Source organism: Anabrus simplex, chromosome 5 (genome assembly GCF_040414725.1).
Source record: "Anabrus simplex isolate iqAnaSimp1 chromosome 5, ASM4041472v1, whole genome shotgun sequence".
Classification (NCBI taxonomy): domain Eukaryota; kingdom Metazoa; phylum Arthropoda; class Insecta; order Orthoptera; family Tettigoniidae; genus Anabrus; species Anabrus simplex.
The window spans coordinates 322,310,882-322,328,977 of NC_090269.1; the positions used below are offsets into that span (position 1 = coordinate 322,310,882).

Below are 18,096 nucleotides of genomic sequence, written 5' to 3' on the forward strand. Positions count from 1 at the left end.
TTAATGTAGTTCAAGTTGGCAACTAAGTTCTTTAATAATATCAGTTGGAACAATCCAAAGTACTTTTAAATTCAAGGATATAGGAATATCTGCATTTTTATTGTCTATTTTACACTTATCATTGTTCCACAGGAGCCTTTTTTGAACGAGTTATCCTCAAGATTTAATTCATCAACCAAAGGACTTGAAAATTAAATACCATATTTACTCGTGTATTAGACCCCCCCTGGCTTTAGAGCAAAAAGAAGCAATTTTTTACCACCCTTTCAATTGCCCCACATGAGTATTGACAAACATAATACGTTACGTTAAGAACCGGTAGGGTCAACTGTTCCGATTCGTCATTTAGGACCTTTGACATTTCCACTGCTTTCAGTCTCAGAATGTAACGATAACCTGATATATAGTACAATTTACGAACTTCATGATGTGTATTGATTGGGTGGACCAAAACCTAGCATTGTTTCTTAGTTTTAAGCTGATATATTGTGTTCCGACATGAATTAGTCCAGATTCTGGGTTTAAATGGACAATATATTGAAAACAGTTGGTTGATGGTTATGACAAGAAGGGTAGGTTGAACTTTTGTTTTGTTGTTGTTGTTGGGTAATTTGTTTTAACTTTACCTTATTATCACACTACTGTAAGTGACCATTGCTACCGGGATATTTCCTAATTGTGATGTATTTGTTAAAAATAACAATAAAAAGTATTCAAGCGGGTCTGCGAATGAAGCAGTTTTAGTTCTTGAAACTGCGTTTGAATCCGTTCGAATGCATGTCACCTCATCTCAGACCCTATAGATATGGAATTAAGTAGTTCATCATCATCATTTCCCTTTATCTAGCTGTAGCGGGATAGGGGCAAATAGGGTTCCTCTCCACTTTCTTCGGTCTTTCCACCACACTTACTCCAACACTGTGTCCCAGTCCAGGTTTTTTCTATAATACTGCGTTGGATTGTATCCTTCCATCTCAATCGTGCTCGTCCAAGGCCTCTCCTTCCTTGCATTTCCATCACTTTTTTTGGCATTCTTTCATCACTCATTCGCTTTATGTGCCCAAACCATCTTGGTCGGCTCTTCTCTACTCTATCATTCATCTTTTCCACTCCAATTTCTTCCTGGATTTTCTCATTCCTTATTTTCTCTCTTCTACTCTTCTGGATCATACTCCCAAGAACTTCATTTTGGCTGCCTATATTCGACTTGCATTCTTCTTTGTCACTGTCCAAGTTTCTGCTCCGTAAGTTGTTATGGGTACGTAATACATCTTGTACATAGTTTCCTTTGCTTCCATTGGCACATCTTTGCCCCATAGCATGTTTCTTACACCATGATAGAAACAACTTCCAGCTTGAATAATCTTACTAATCTCAGCATCCAGTCAAGCACACTCCATTAATTCACTCCCCAGGTATTTGAATGTTAGGGATCCTCTTCGGAGGCAGCCCTACCCAGGGAGTGGCGCTCCTGCCCGTGAGAGTCCCAGAGCACACTGACCCGGTGTGTAACATCTGGTATGGGTCCCATCTCAGGGTTACAAGTAAAGACCTCAACGGCCTCTACGGAGAAGGTGGACTTCGGTACGGTGGAGATGGCGGAAGGGGCAAACCTGCAGCATCTGTACTCCAGAGGAGCGGCTACGAAAGGCGTATGTCTCCATGTTAGGAAAGGCGTTGATCCTGACAGTAGGTATAAAATGCCTTTGGGTGTGGCAAGCCCATCGTAACAATAGCCTATATAGACAAAGCAGATATGATGCCTCAGAAAGGGTTAAGGCGTCCCTTGCTAAAAGCGAAGCGCAGCTCTTCAGGTGCTGGGAGAAATGAGAAAAATGAAATAGTTAAGGGAGGAAAATAATTCATTAATTCATTGTAGTCATAGTCATCAAGAGTTGTGTTTTTTTATTTATTTAACACTGAAGTTAGGTAATTCGAGTCCCAGTAGTAAAAGAAATGTTCATTATCAGAATGTTAGTCGGCAGAGTAATTTCAAGTCTGAATTAAATTCCAAACCTTTTTGTGGGGGATATACGACAATGGAAGAGTAACTTCGAATAGCGACAAAGTTACAGGTCATTATCCTCAAAACCCAGTTTTGCTTTGCTGTTGTAACTGGGTTCGAATCCATTCGAATGCATGACACCTCATCTCCCACCCCATAGAAACGGAAATTATTATAGTTGCTGTGAATAGCGACAAAGTGTCAAGCAGTTAGCATCCTCTTAGTATTCAACAAGGGCAGGATTCCAGTTTCACTCAGTCATTTATTTACCCCTCATCTGAGATTTGCGTCAAACATTTCACTTCATTCCCGATCCTGCATAAGAGAACAGGACTAATGAGCAGGAATATTTTCTTTTTTTCCTCGATCTAGGCCAAAGTGTTTCTCACAATAAATTTTGTTTACCATCATCACTGTTACGGCTTATTTGACTTGGCACCTTAATGCAGAAATGCCTTGTTTATAGTTTAGATTAATTATTGTTAATTTACAATTGGGTTTGCTAAGTCATGTGATTTTCAGTTGATAACTTTTTGAAGGATTGAAATGTTCTTGTAAATGTAGATTATGTATAAATTTATTAATATTTAAAAAAAAAATCAAAATAAAGTAATTACGATGTGAAATAGATTGACAAAAGAGAGAAATAAGGAATTCTTAGAAAAAGAACTGAAATGAAAGGAAAGGATGCTTGCCAACAATTGCGGACTGTCAGTCTACGCGTGTGCAGTGGTGTTACAACAGAGCACGCGTTTAACGGAAGGTTACTTACTTACTTACTCCTTGACGCTACGGTCCTTGCAGAACCTCGGTCTCCGCAACAATCTTCTTCCAAAGCTCTCTGTCGATTGCCTTGGTCCTCCATCTCCGGACTCCAATGGTACGTAGATCAGCCTCCACCTCTTCTATCCATCGCTTTCTTGGTCTACCTCTACATCGTCTTCCACCTGGATGTCCCTCCAGCACTTTCTTGGGTTCTCTTGTAGTCTCCATTCGATGGACATGTCCTAGCCAACGCACTCTAGCAGTCTTCATGAAAGATACTATATCCTGCTCTTGGTACAGGTCTCTAAGCTCCTGATTAGATCTAATACACCATCCCAGTGCAGTTTTAACTGGCCCAAAAATCTTCCTCAATACCTTTCTCTCCCATGTCATTAACCTATATTCTTCTGTTTTATTTAATACCCAGGTCTCAGCTCCATATGTAACCACGGGTCTAATGACAGTCTTATAAATGGTCAACTTAGCTTTCCTGGATATTTGTTTATTTCTTAATGTTGGAATTAAGGCAGCATAGCATCGATTTCCTGCAGCCAGTCTAGAATTTATTTCCTTTTTTGTTTCATTTTGTGAAGTAATCAGAGAGCCTAGATATCTAAATTCCTGTACCCTTTCAAAACACTTTTCTCCACACCTAAGTGCATTTGGAGGTTGACTAGATCTGGAACTCACTAGGAACTTAGTTTTGTTGTTATTCACTACCAGGCCAATATTCTGTGCTCCCCTCTCCAATTCTTCATAGGTTTCGAGAAGTGCATTGTTTGTACGAGAAATAATGGCCACATCATCTGCATATGCCACTATTTGAATTAGTCTATGATATATGTTCCTTTCACGATTTGCAGTGATGGTACGCACAGCTGTTTCTAAGGCAATATTGAAGAGGACAGCAGACATTGGATCTCCTTGCCTCAAACCCACTTTTACGTCGAAGGTTTGCGATACTTTCCCTTGTACACATACCTTAGATTTACTTCCACTCAAAGCTGTTTTTACCAACCTAATCAGCTTCCCAGGATAACCAAGGGCTTTCATTTCGATGAGTAGTTTTCCTCTTTGCACTGAATCGTACGCTTGTTTAAAATCAACGTACAGTTGATACAGTGGTATGTTATATTCATAGCACCTCTCCAGGTGATGATCCTCATTGCAAAGATATGATCTATTGTTGAACGGTTTGCACGAAATCCACACTGATATTCTCCAAGATCCTGCTCTGCTTTGTGTGTTAGACGCTTAGCTATTATTATGCTAAAGATCTTGTAGCCTATGCAAAGCAGAGATATCCCTCTGTAATTTTCACATTTCAATTTATTTCCCTTCTTAAGAATTGGGTACACCAAAGCTGTTTCCCATTCTTCTGGTAATTTCTCTGTTCGCCAGATTTCCAGTATCAACTTATACAATGCTTGTATCAATACCGTTCCACCATATTTTAACAACTCAGCTGTTCCATCTTCTCCTGGTGACTTATTATTCTTCATCGATAAGAGGACACCTTTTACTTCCTCCCAAGTGGGTGGTTCACTACTGTATTCCTCAGATTCACCTTCATTAGATTCACTATTTGGCAATTCTAATTCATATTCTTCATTTTGTATTTTAACTGGATTCAAAACCTCCTCAAAATATTCCGCCCATCTATCTAATATTTCCTGGGTATTTCCAAGTAGTTGCCCATCCTCATTTTGTATGCAGCTTACTCTTGGTTGAAATCCACTTTTTCTCTGCTTTACGTTTCTATAAAACTTTCTACTTCTCTTATGCTCATAATCTTGTTGCATCTCTTTTATCAGATCTTTTTCCATTTCTCTTTTCTTTTTTCTACAAAGATTCTTGGCTTCCCTTCTACATTCCACATACGTTTCGTGAGTAGCTCTTGTTGCCCTTGCATATACATCATCCTTGCTCTATTTCTTTTCTCCAAGGCTATCTTTACTTCCTCATCATACCAATCCTTCTTTGGCTGTTTCTTTCTTTCTCCCAGTACCTCCTGGGCTGCATTTGTGATGGCTTCTTTAATCACCCGCCATGATTCATCCACTGTTACTGCATTTTTATGGTTTTTCAAACCTTCTTCAACCTGTCTTTCATACTCCTTTCTCCTTGCATCATCATTAAGTTGTTCTTGGTTAAATCCTTTCCTCCTTTCTGCTTTACCTCTGACTCTTACCGCAAGCTTTTGTTTCAATTTAGCTTTCACCAAATAGTGGTCTGAATCTATATCTGCACCTCTATAAGTACGCACATCTTGTACATCAGATGCATGTCTTTTATCAATCAGTATGTGGTCGATTTGATTCTTGGTGTTCCCATCTGGTGCCTCCCAAGTTTCTTCACGAATTCTCTTGTGCTCAAATGTAGTGCTACTGATTACCATATCCTTTGCTGTAGCGAAGTCAATAAGCTGTAACCCATTGTTGTTACTTTCCAAATGTAAACTCTGTGCTCCTATTGTGGGTCTAAATTCTTCCTCTTGTCCCACTTTTGCATGGAAGTCCCCAATTACTATTTTAATGTCATGTCTAGGTGCCTCATCGTACTGTTTCTCTAGTTCTTCATAAAACTTATCCTTTAGTTCATCCTCCTTTTCTTCGTAGGTGCGTGAATGCTTATAAGTGTATAATTGAAGAAGCGGCCCCTGATTCTCATGATACAGATTCTTTCATTTACTGCCTTGTAAGACATTAAGGTATGCTTCAGTTGTTTAGATATAATAAAGCCTGTTCCACAGATGTTATCGCCATTCCCACTGTTGATTAAAGTATAATCCTGTAAATCGAACATCTCAATTTCCCGCCATCTAATTTCTTGTAGAGCAGCGATTTCAACATTATACTTTCTTAGTTCCTCTTCTAGTTTTCTGCTTTTCCCTGGCTGGAGTAGGCTTCTCACATTCCAAGTCGCTAATACAAATCCATAACCATTTCCTCGCCTAGGTCGTTTGTCAATTTTATCCGCCCGGTTTGTTCTTACTCTTTGCGGCTTCTCACCAGTTTATTTTTTTTAATGGGATAGAGTTGTCAACCCTATGCCCAATCCCTAACCTGGAGGACCAGGGTATCCCTTTTAGTCTGGATCATCACCTTCGACCTGTCCGGCAAGGGAGGCCCTACCAGTAGCTTCAAAGGCTCAGCGGACAGGCTACTGTCTCCAGGCTGACATTTACCAAGGATATAAAGGAGGAGAAACGAGGGAGAAAAGATTGGGATTATGTGAAGCAGTAGTGATGACATTTGTGAATATTATTTCTGAAGTATTTCCTGGAACTGCCTTTTCTTTCTATTTCGACAACTTTTTTGCGTCAGCTAAGCTGCTATGTAGGATCTCTGAAAAAGGCCATCATGCTACAGGAACTCTCAGAAGCAACAGAATGCTAAAGTGCCCTATTTCTGGTAAGCCTGTCAATGAAAAGAAAGAGCATGGTTACTTTGAATCTTGTTTTGATAAAGAGCATGTGTGATGGTTGTGTCTTGGAAAGAAAATGGTGTAGTGAACATTATGTCAAATCAGTTTGGCGTAGCTCCCCTTCAAGAGGTCACAAGATAGTCAGTCAGCCAACAGGGGAAAATAAAAGTCAAAGAGCCAAATGTTTTCCGTAAGTACAACCAAAGCATGGGTGGTGTTGATCTCATGAACCATACATAACGTGTAAGATTTGCGAATTTCAATTCATGGCAAAAAATGGTACATTCCTATTTTGTTTTGATTGTTCAATTTATGCATGAAAAATACCTGGATTCTTAGCAGGAGCTATGGTATGTCTCTTGATGCCCTAACTTCCGTCAGGAAGCAACCGAGGCAATTCTCTACAAATATGGGACAGCTCCTAAGGGAAGAGGTCGACCACCAGAGGAAGGGCCATCAAGGGCACCTGCTGATAAGTCGACAACCTAGGCGCCGATGCAAGATTGATTGTAATAAAACAGTGAAGGCCTGTGCGAGGTGTAATGTTCCCCTTCATGACAGATGTTTTGTAAATTACCATGAGTGAGTTTCAGTTCCACTGTCAGTAATGGAATCTGAAGTTACGTGTTTTGCATACGAAATATTATAATAATTAAACAGATTAAATGATTTTGAAGAGGCATTAGCAAATCTTATCTCGACATACGATGACATTATAATCATGGGCGACTTTAACACTGACCTCTTGAAGCAGACTAGTGATGCGAACAATCTACTGAATTTATTTATCGCTACAAACATGACAATTTTACCCCTCAACGCTACTAATCATGTTCATTACTCTGACCGCACAAGTCATACCTTAATTGATCTTCTTGTGACAAATCAACCTCAAAAAGTAATTAAGTACGGACAGATCCCTGCTCCTGGCATCTCTTCACATGATCTATTGTACGTGTGTTATTCTACTCGAATACCTAAGTACAAACCACGCTACACTACAATACGGGACTTACGACATATGGACCGGAATAAACTACGCTACAATGCATATAACTTGCGTTGGGATAGTATACGTAATTTTCAGAACATTAACTCTAAAGTAAACAAATTCAATTCACTGGTACTGGAAATATTTGACAAGCACACACCAAAGAAACAGGTAAGAATCCCCCGCCATTCCTCCGCTTGGCTAACGGCAGAGATAAGATCTGCTATGGCCAGTCGTGACAAACTGTACAGACAATACAGACAGACGCATGACACAGATGATTTCCAGCGATACAAGATTCTGAGAAACAGAACCAAGCAGTTAATTAGGAATGCTAAATATAAATACTTTCAGGAACTGATGAACAATAACAGCCCGAGACAAAAATGGAATAAATTACACACGTTAGGTATAGGTAAAGCTGTAGAGCAACATGTGCCAAGCATATCGCTAGATGTTTTAAATTATTATTATTTCGTATGGCAAAACAAGGATACACTATAAGTACATATAAATACATATTTCTTAAATAAGTATGTGATTACAAGTCAGCATTCAAACCTTAATGTCCAGACTTTTCAGCCAGTCCACTGCTTGTGTAGAGGCACTATGTAGTTCTTTAATGGATCCATTGAATCTTCTTTTTGGGCAGTCCATAACAACGTGCTGGATGGTCTGAGGCACATTATTACAGTCACATAATGGGTCTTCAGATTTTCCCCACTTGCGAAGCCAGAATTTACACCTTCCATGGTTTGTTCTGATTCTGTTTAGAGATGTCCATTCCCTTCTCGGTAAGTTGAAACCAGGAGGAGCTCTACAAGGATGGAGGATTAAACCCAGGTGGTCAGGATTTGAAGAGGTCCATTCTTCGCGCCAGATCTCATCAGCATCAAAATGTGTTTCCAGGAGCTTCTCGCCTAACTTCCATGATGGGTTTCTGGACTTTAATCTCTTCGGTTTCTGAGGGTTGCAGTCCTGATGTAAGGGCAGTTGAGGGTTACTGCGACATTTCTGCCATTCTCTTCGTATGTGAGGGGGATGGATGTTGGATAAAACGGGTAACCATTTTAGGGGTGTCGATTTGATGGTGCCTGATATTGTCCTCATGGTATCATTCAGCTGTGTATCAACTTTTGAAGTATATACACTGTTAAGCCACACACGGCAGCAGTATTCTGCAACTGGATAGATCAAGGCAAAAGCTGATGTTCGTAGTACTGTCGCATTTGCTCCCCATCCTGTTCCACCGAGCTTGTGTAATATGTTGTTCCTTGTTTTTATCTTGGCTGCAGTGTTAGAGAGATGTTGCTTATATGAAAGTGTCCGATCCATTGTGACGCCCAGATACTTTGAATATGGGTTATACTTAAGTTTTTGGCCTTTGAATTCGACTTAAATGATCATTTCGCACGGCCAAGAATAGCCTCTACCTCCTTCCCAGAAAATTCACTACCCTTGTTACAAGAGCAGTCTGTGTATGAGCAATTCTGTTTTAGAAATGTCAGCTCGAATGAAGTTAAACGTGTGATATACGCTATAACATCTAATGCCACAGGTAATGATGACATTCCTATATCGCTTATTAAGGATATCTTAGGAGCTGTTCTGCCAATACTAACTCATATTTAACTACTGCCTGACAAACAGAGTTTTCCCAGATGTTTGGAAAGATGCACTAATTAGATCCATCCCAAAGAGCTCCAAGTTAGATTCTCCTTCAGATTATTGTCCAGTATCCATTCTACCACCCTTATCCAAGGTGCTTGAACGTTAGTTCATACACAAGTTACTGAATACCTTACCAAGCATTCCCTCTTTAATCCCTTTCAATCCGGCTTTAGGAAAGGACGTAGCACTGCGACAGCTTTACTACGAGTGACAGATGATATCAGACGTGCAATGGACCAACGGGACATGACTGTATTGACATTATTAGATCTCAGTAGTGCCTTCGACACTGTTAATCCTCAGTTACTACTGCAGAAACTTCGAGAGCTAAATTTCAATAGTGTATCACTTCGTTTCTTTTTATCTTATCTTGAAAATCGCCAGCAACGTGTAACAGCTGGAAATTTGAGTTCAGGATGGCAAAGGAAGACCCTCGGTGTCCCTCAGGGGTCGGTTCTCGGACCACTGCTATTTATCATCCAAATTAATGATATATCAAAAGCTCTTAAATTCTGCAAATTGCAAGTGCGCGCGGATGATATACAGATTTACTATCATTCAAAACCGAGTGATATTGATACTGCAATTACTAAAATAAATTCTGACCTTCAACATCTTAGTGACTATGCAAATAAAAACAGTTTATTAATGAATCCAAATAAGACTCAAGTTATTATTATTGGTACCAGTAAAAACCTTTATTCCCTCGAGCAACAGAACATCCCCCCAATAATTTTAAACAATAAAATCATACCCTACTCTACTTCAGTGACCAACTTAGGAATTATCATGACAGACTAAACTGGACTCAACAGGTGATAAGCACATGCAATAAAGTACATAAATGCTTATATCCCCTGAAACGGTTCACTAATATATTCTCTGTTCGACTTAAAGTACAAATAATTCGCTCTCTTTTACTACCTATATTTGACTACTGTGACACTGTGTTGACTGGAATAACCTGGGACAGTAACAAGAAACTGGACCGGAGCCTGAACAGCTGCATAAGATATCTCTTTAATCTGCGATATGATGCTCATATATCACCTTATTATAAGGAGCTGTCGTGGCTTCGAGTGCACCAGCGCCGTGAACTTCACATGCTATCACTTCTGCACAAAGTTCTTTCCACTAATACTCCCGACTATCTGTCTTCATCTTTTTCTTACCTCTTGTCCTATCATGAACACAATACAAGATCTGGTTCCTCTCTTGCCATACCTGTAAACCGCACTGCTGTGTACAAATTCTCCTTTATAATCTCTGTGTCTAGGTCATGGAATTCGCTACCTGCGAACATTAGAGAAAATCCTTCTCATCGCAAGTTTAAAGTGGCTTGCCGGGAGCATTTGCTGGGTAGATCCCACTGACTTGCTGGATAATTGTTGAGTGAATGAAGGAATGGGATTTATTTATTTATTTGGCGTATGATGAATAATGACAACCTATAAACTATTTACACAACCAGTGAAAGATGAGTACAAAGTAAATACAAATTATCATATCTATACAGTCAAAGAAAGCAATTTACAAAGTTTGAAAATACAATATATTTACATCGCTATCCACCTATCAATTCTGACAGTTCATATATACACACTGAGTGCGAGTGATGTACATGTCACTAAATGTGAATGTCCAAACCCGCCACCCACTTCACTGCTTCGGGTGTTGCTGTGTTGAGGTCTTCCATGGTGCCAGTGAAAGCACGGAATGGGATGAATGAATGGATTACTGCAGTTACATAATTTAAGTGTACGTTATTTTGTGAATTTTAAAATTAAGGATTCTTTCATTATTATTATTATTATTATTATTATTATTATTATTATTGCTATTAGTATTATTTGTTTTATTTGTATTCAAAATTAAAAGTTATGTATATGTATACTCATCTAGTCGTTAAGTGTAAGAGAGGGCCTCGAGCCCTAACTTTGCCACCAATAAAGGCATTATCTATCTATATATCTATCAATCAGAACAATGACAACTACTGCCCTTTGTGTCATTATAATACTCATTTCTAAAGGTAAGTGAACTGTAAGTCTGTAGAAATAAACTGTTGCTAAGGTTGATGTTCAGAATATTCTCTCTCCCTGTTTCCCGAGCAAGTGCTTAGCAAATCGTTAACAACCCATGTGTTTATATGGGTTCTAGACAAGTAAATATGGTTTTGTCCATTTGTACATTAATAATCGGTCATATTAAGTGTTTATATATACAAGTTATCAATATCAGAAGAAAAAAATAATTTGGGCATAAATGGGTTAAGGTGTGAAAATGGGAAATCACGGAAAACCATTTTCAGGGCTGCCGACAGTAGGGTTCAAACCCACTATCTCCCGAATACTGGATACTGGCCGCACTTAAGCGACTGCAACTATCTAGCTCGGTTTTTGCACTATAACCAGAAGTTAAGGATTTACTTTTTCAATATTATATGGATATCTACAAGCTGACCTTCTGAAATCAGGTATGAATGACTTAATAAACCACAAATTACTTATATATTTGCATTTTCCTGTGTGTTAAGAAAAAAAATATTTTTTACAAAAAAAAAAAAAATTACGCTCGCAAGCAAAAACTTATCTGCTTGGCAAGGGTTAAAGCCTCCACTAGTTCGCCACTTTGGTAAGTGCCGGCATTATGGTGTAACTGCATATGGTCCATGGTCCAAATTCAGATGCTGAGCGATGCGAGTTAGGGTATGGAGTAGCGGATGCTCGAAGAGTGAACCCAGCATACAGTGCAGTCCTACATAACCAATGCGGTAATTTAAACATTCAGTCATTTAAAGTCAATGACCTTCCTATAGATATCTTCAGCTTGAATTCAACTCCAATCAATGTTAACATGTTTTGGGGGCCAGAGGATTCTACAACAAACCTAACTTCTATGAATATTTCTGCTGCTATCATGGTTTCTATTTCTTTGTTGGTCTTCTTTTTCGTTGTTACAGATGTTCTTTTCTGCCACAAAATACAATCATAATTTATTATTTTCATTTTCCATGTTGATTTCCCAGTTTCAGTAACCAGAACTTTATCAGGACTTTCCAATTGATCAACTCCACACAAATATGATTGAATTTTTATTCTACCTCATTAAAAGTAGGACTAGTTACGGTCCACTATTGGACTATCATCAGCTAAAATACAGAGAGGTCCAGAAAAATGTAGACACTCTTTGATAGTTAACATATATGGAACAAAATGACATCGATTCAATTCTTTCACGGGAGCGTAATCCATTGTTTTCTCAACAGATGATGAAGGCCACGTAAATGGCGTGACAATCCTGGCATGTGTTTTCCAGCAGATGACAGTGCAACAATGAATGAAGTAAGATTCCCATTAGAGCAACGCAAGGCCGTATTGAAGTGGTACTGAAGTACGAAAACATGATGGAGGTACAACAATGGTGTCATGTGTACGGAACTCAGCCACCAACACGTACAACAATGTATCGTACTGGGGAGAAATTTCAAGCCAACGGTACTGTTCAGGGTGTGCAAAGAAAAGGTCTGGCCCAGCAAAAACATTAACAAGTCCAGCTTCCAGCACTACTGTGTTGCAACATTTTAACAGGTCATCTCAAAAATCTGTGAATCAGGGTGCACGTGAAAGCGGGGCAAGCCGACCAACCGTACGACGAATTCTAAAGGCTGCAAAGTGGAAAGTGTACATTCCAAGATCGCTGCTCGCTTTGAACAAGGACGACCTGGATTGAAGGGTGGAGTACTGCGAGTGGTTTGAAGGCATGCTTCGCGAGGATGACCAGTTTACAATCGAAGATAAGGGTAGGGTTTTCCACCTTTCAATACTACAAAATAGTAAAATTATTAAAACATCACTTTTTATTGAATATCATTTTTGGTACTGGTTTTGGCAACACACTGTGCCATCATCAGCCTATGAGATTGTGGCAGGACATTTTTGATAGCTACATTAAAATACTAATAATATATTGTGACCGTTCATCACATCATCAAGACTATATCATGGCGTTCTACCGCTCAAATATGCCGTTTTCCGCGCTTTCGTACGTTAATTAGCGCCCAAGTTAGCACACGTCTATCCTCCCCAGGATACGAGTCGCGCGCCGTTCGTTCCATGGGTCAAGCTTCCATTATGTATACTTGCTACACCGAGACATATTTTCGCCTCCGGGCAGAAGTGCTCTCACTCAGGCGCGACAGAGAAAGAAACACTCCAACAGTAAGTAGGTCACAGAGACCGTGCCCAACATTGGCAAATATCACTTTTTCGCTCCTTTTCCCCCAAAAACACCACTGCGAATGACCTGTCTTCAATTGTTTTCAGGAGAGGAATTAACATAACTCGCATACTACAAGGCAGATTTTCATGACTCAAGGTTCATTAAAAGCGGCGAATTTTATGGTAAATTTTGACACCAAGAAGTCCTTTACATGATTCTAATGGGATAATCTACACAGTTTACGGACATCCCACAGGTGTTCACCATCTGGAGAAAGCTGTCGGGGAGACCGAAGCCACTGAACCGCCAAATCGCAAGCCCCTCCCTCACTGGAATATCATAGGACGCTTTCGAGATTAAAGAAAAATGCGTGAAGCAATCAAAATGATAAGCGATCAGTGGAAACTCGGGTAATTTAGCTCTAATTTGATGCAATGATCGATCCGGGGAACTACGTGCCACCGGAGCGATTTCTGCAGGTAGGAGGAATCTTACCCTCTCTCCCGAGTCTGACACGTTTCATGATAAAAGGGGGTGCGAACTGAAGCAAGCATCTTGTTCTATTCTGCCAGTTTCATAGTGAGGTGGTACCTAATGTGAGTGACTCTTCAGTATTCTTTGCTTCAGTGCTATAAAGTGTGACCAGTCAATAATTGTTTGAACAGTGTTTATATATCTGAAGTTCTATCAGTGATATGATTATGTAACAGTGGAGTGAAGGTTTATTGATACTAACAGAGTGCGGTATTTAACCCTAACCATGACGGTCAAGTGATATGCAGAGTGCTTAAGTGTACGAATATATGAGTAAAGAGAACGTTAAATCAAACGCTAGTAGGTTGTGAAATCGTGTAAGTAAATTCACGAGTGTATTAACTACCGAAGAAATAACATAGGAGATCCAGTAACCATATAATGATGAATGATAAGGTGTAGGAGAAAGTGCGGCTCATTGGCGACGCGTAAACTCAGGGCGATATCGGTTAAGAAATCCCAGACGTAGGAGCTAATCTGTACTCCCATATAAACTAGTGCTGAATTAGGCAAGGTCAAACCACGTTCGTAAGGGTAGCTTTGAGACTCCTAATAACAGTGAAACTGCGAACGTGATAATTAGGGCCTAAACTGCCGACAGTGGAATAGACAGCCAATAGGGAAAGCAACGGGCTACAAACATTACCGGTGCTTGGTTGGAGGACTCGAGCCTATGAGTCTCTCTGATCATAGAAATTATAATGTGTTGCCAATTATCACAATTATAATTAAGTCAGATTCCCTCATTGTGTTGTGTGCCAGCGACATAAGTCTCCGAGGAAGAAGAGAATTGACGGGAGGCCCGTACTTAACGAAGACGCCGTGGAACCTCAAGGACTTCCTACAGTGTACGGGGGGTCAAGACATCATGCCATCGACCCAGCAGTAGCCGAAAACAGGACTCCAGGTTGCTGATGCAGTCTTAATGGGCAACTAAACGACTAGATGTGCCTTCTTGGGTGAGCTGTGGGGTGATCCAGGCAGATGAGTATTGTGAAAATATTTGAAAGTCTATTTCCAGTAAAAATGTAAATATTTAATGCATGCAGATTCTTTAGAAATGTAGGGCAGGATTTCGTTGTTCTCAAAGGGATAGTAGTAGTTATTGATAGGGCTAGTACTTATGTTTCTTCACGGTCGGCGACCGTATTTCTTTGTTTTATATGGGAATTCATGCATGATAATTTAAGATCCTAGATTTGATTTACCGTGGAGCACTATGGGAATTAAAAGGGATTCTTTAATATTCCTGAAATATCACTCCATGTATCATCGATAATAAATACAAGTAATAAAAGTCATCTAGAAATTTCAAGGTTTTCTGTAGTAAATGCTTCACGTGATGTGTTAGGTCATTCCCTTGTATAAATTAAGTATGGTGGGGAAGAGACCTCGATGTGACAAGTGAATTTATTTAGAACGTGAGTGTTAACATATTGGTCCCGAATGATAGGGCTTTTCTTTCTTCTATAATACTCGTGTATTGGTTATGCCGAGAAGTGGAACCGAGCTACTCTAGCTGATAAGGAATAGATCGAATGCGGTGTTGATATATAAGCCTCTCCTCCACATGAATGGTATGCGCGAGGTTTTTGTCCCGCGCCAATGGTATAAATTAGGCTAGATGCTAGCCGATGTGTTTAATTGATGCGTGTGGCATCCAAAGAATAATGATATTTAAAGCGAAACGCCGAGGCGGCTAGATAACGGGACTAAGTTCCCTTGTGTTGAAAGTGAAAGCGCAGGATGAGGGCAATGTAAACAGCTGGTCGGTTAGAGTTAAAGTCCGGCCAGGTAAGGAGGGTTGTGGAATGCTATCGCCGCTGTGAGAGGGACTTAGTGTTGGAGGGCTCGTTCTCCGTCTCTCTGGCATCGATATTACACGCAACCAGTCAGAAATAAACACCGTTGGGTAGACCTACAATTCCAATAAATGAGAGGACTCCCCATTTCTTTATGTTAATTAAAACGACTAGGGATTTTCAGAGTGGAAGTCACACTTCACAATTGTCACGGGACATGAATTCATGTCTCGTCAGCACAAGAGGCAGTTACGCTGCTGCCACCAGCTACGGGCGGACACCCCCCCCCCCCCACCATCCATGATTTATATTGTGAATGTCGAGTGTATTTATTGTCTCCTATCCACAGGAGTGATATGTATTTCAATACTGTGTTGTTTTCTGTTTCGCTAAATATGATTCGTTTAGGGACCATCGTTGTACGAATGTCCAATTCGAGTATATATTTAAGTGACATCCCATTGGAACATACAATGTGCATTATTTATTTCATGAGATAGCGAGATAGGTGTTTTTCTTTCTAATAAGTGAGACTACTTTCAGATATTTTAGACAAGTTCATATATCAAATACGTCTCACCTGGTTCATTCGATAGCTGATGTTAATTCTCGCCGATAGGACAACGACTTGCTAATTAAATATAAAATTTAATAATGTAAAGAAAGCGAGTAATACAAGATAGCCATCATCCAATCATTTCTGTGTACAACGGTACTAGTGCATAATGTGTTTTGAATATCTTCAGAGTGAATTGCAATTCTAGAGAAAGGACTAGAGAGGACAGTCACACACTCAAGAAAGTTTACAATGTCTCATTTGTAGGTTTAATATGGTGGCATATCCATGTATGAATTATCTATGTGTTTTCTCAGGCATTAAAAATTTATTAAAAAAAAGGACATAATTCATTCTCATTTCATAGGTAAATGGTATTCCTCTCATTATTAGGATTCCCCCACTGTAAATTATTAGATTACTGCCCAGTAAGGACAGACTGCGACCCGTATGTCTCTACCGGCTCAGTTAGTGCCTTGTAACGCTAGTAGGAGAGAAGGGGTCTTCGGCACCCACCTGGGCGAAGGCCTCATCCAAGGCGCTCCATTTTAACATCATGTTGCGGGACAATTATGATCAATTGATGTACTGATACCACGAAAGGTTACGATATGTATGTACATAAACAGGACCTTCTAGACTAAGTTTTTGTTATTTACAGTTGTGTGTAAACCTTAAAACTTATGTAGTTGAATTGATTTAGTCTCTGTATTTCAAAAATAGCACACAAGTTGTGAATTTCTTAGCTTTTTAGTTTGTGACTAGCCGAAAAAGACGTTACTTTCATATCGCAGATCTACCCGAGCACATATGTTGAGCAAGTCTATTGTAGACCAACCAAAAGAGTTTGCCGAAATGTCATTAGACTATCCACCTCCGTTGAGCACACTCGGTATTAATGATGTGCCTAGCGCAAAAAGACTATGGTTTCATGTCGTAATTCATGTCGAGTTCGAGAATTTGTACATTTTCTTGGACCTGAAATACAACATAAATAAAAACCTAAATGATCCAATAGACAACAGAAGCCCTCTCTATACGATCATATATAATTACTAGCTGACGTACCCGTGCTTCGCTACGGAATTCTACACTGTATACAGAATTCTAGGTTAGGTAGTGTACACGTTGTGAGCAAGATTGTCTTAAATTGTATAGCTCTTAAAGTTACCCTAGAAATGCAACGGGAGGTCACCAAACATCTTTTCTCATACAGTATGAAGACTGACGGAATTTTCACTGTAATGGTAGACGCAATTTCATACCATCAGTCAATCAGGTTGGGATGTTTTCATTATAATGCCTTTTTACGTTCCCAACTGAAATGAACATACAATGACGTCAGTAGGAATGGCGCAATTAAAAGCAATGCTTTCATATTACGAAATACTCGTTCAAATGAAACACCACACATTTTCTCACTTTTAACGAACAGGACTACACTGCCTATCTAACAGTCCAAAGTTCCAGACCTGGAATGACCAAACCGCAGACAGCCGTGATCCGTGAACACTCTTCGGCGGGAAGAGTGTCGAATAATGGAGGTTCCCAGAGCAAAAACTATGCCCAATTACTATTCTGTTTCCTAGGAGTACCCGATGAGATGGTAAATATCAATTCACTACACTGGCGGCGGAAAAATCTATCTGAATTGAAGGCAAATTTTTTCTCCAAGCCAGAAGAGAAACCCTCTCTTCAAAAGTGAAGAGAAAGAAGCTTTTCTTAAGAAACGGCTCTTTTCAGAGTTGAATTTTGAGTTATTTAGTGAATATTGTGGTGCTATAATTTGGAAAAAGCCTAAATTGTTCTTCTAGACCAGGCCATAATACTACTACTACTACTACTACTACTACTACTACTACTAAGTGAGGCTCTGCCTTAAGTATGCACACTGCTTATTCAAAACAGCATGCCAGAGTAGGGATCGAATAGCTGAAATACTATGATGAACCAGCTTGTTACGTACCAACTGTATACGAAAATTTATGAACCAGAGGAATGACGTGCTAAAGAAGAAAGTTTTCTAACTCCCCAGCTATTTCCCGCCAATATTCAGTCAGGCTGTTATACTAGGTACGCAGCAGTAATCCCATCTATGGGAGTTGAGTGACAGCATAAGAGACAA

General features: G+C 39.7%; 1 protein-coding gene across 8 annotated transcripts in view; it reads right to left on the bottom strand.

Annotated features, from left to right (window-relative positions):
• The window catches only part of LOC136874046 (uncharacterized), a 616,846-nt gene that overhangs the window by 562,660 nt on the left and 36,090 nt on the right, over positions 1-18,096 (bottom strand). The gene's annotated exons all lie outside the window — the stretch shown is intronic.